We start from the raw sequence: 416 nt of genomic DNA on the forward strand, positions 1-416 counted from the left end.
AACTATTTGAATTTCTGATTAGGGGCGGCGTTTGGGGACGCGGCTGGGGAGCGACGTCCCCAATACGTGGCACGACAAAACACGTCCCCCAAACACTCAATCCGGCGCGGTTTGGGGGACGCTTTGGGGGACGCGGCTGGGGATGCTCTAAATTCTATAAATTCATGGATACAAAAAAAAAATCTGAAACGTTTGGAGTTTCGAAAATAAGCACTATTCACAATACATAGATACATATTTTTGATATTTTCTGTAGCTTATAATACAAAGTAATATCAAATTTAAATTTTGCATATTTGTGGGGTACATTATTATGTACATAATTTGTTTCCAAAAGTTTTCCAAAACTTCAAATAATGATTTTTCAATATTTTGAAATAAGAAAGTACTATATTTTGAAATGTTCGAGATCCCTA

This window comes from Lolium perenne, chromosome 5 (assembly GCF_019359855.2).
Source record: "Lolium perenne isolate Kyuss_39 chromosome 5, Kyuss_2.0, whole genome shotgun sequence".
Taxonomy (NCBI): Eukaryota; Viridiplantae; Streptophyta; class Magnoliopsida; order Poales; family Poaceae; genus Lolium; species Lolium perenne.